The sequence below is a fragment of the Trachymyrmex septentrionalis genome, unplaced genomic scaffold, assembly GCF_001594115.1.
Source record: "Trachymyrmex septentrionalis isolate Tsep2-gDNA-1 unplaced genomic scaffold, Tsep1.0 scaffold16, whole genome shotgun sequence".
Taxonomy (NCBI): domain Eukaryota; kingdom Metazoa; phylum Arthropoda; class Insecta; order Hymenoptera; family Formicidae; genus Trachymyrmex; species Trachymyrmex septentrionalis.
Window position 1 is genome coordinate 4,114,214 of NW_017304758.1, and position 598 is coordinate 4,114,811.

The 598-nt window shown below is 42.6% G+C and overlaps 1 protein-coding gene across 2 annotated transcripts in view; it reads right to left on the reverse strand.

The window, feature by feature from the left end:
• Positions 1-598, reverse strand: part of LOC108746098 (probable serine/threonine-protein kinase DDB_G0278901) — a 23,283-nt gene that overhangs the window by 7,202 nt on the left and 15,483 nt on the right. The window lies entirely within an intron of this gene.

Consider the following 598-nt stretch of genomic DNA (forward strand, 5'->3'; position numbering starts at 1 on the left):
TCTGTATCTAAATATGTGAGATCAGAATTGTATATTAATACAACTTTTTTAATTTTTTCTACTTTCTTACTTATCTACTTTATAAAGTGGATCTGTTTAACTTCTGACAAGCTAAACTATTAACCGCCTCATCGTATAATTAAATCACCTTGCATACCTTATCTCGCGAAACAGATATCTAGTTTTGTGGAGATCGCGTTCGTATCTCGAAGAGTTCAACTATCTATCGCCGGTTTTATTGCGGTCGTAACCAAAGGGATGCGATCGGTCTTCCGCATGTTCGCGCAGATAAGGGCGCGCGAGCATATTAACGGCGTGAGGAAGCGATTTCTGTATCACGTTACGGAACGCCTGGTATCATTGCCGGTTCCGCTGGTGAATGGAATTTCGGTGTATGCGCGTCGTTTAGATTATGGAATCGCGATACTATGACTGCGCTTCGACGATCGTTTCTGAGATGCGCACGAAGATACATCGTGCATTCTTCCGCATCCGGTAATCGTCCTTTACTTCGAATTCCATGTTCGTTTCGAGAATGACTCCGATAGAGATATCTCGCGACAGAGAGAGAAAGAGAGACAAAGGAGAGTTCAATGAG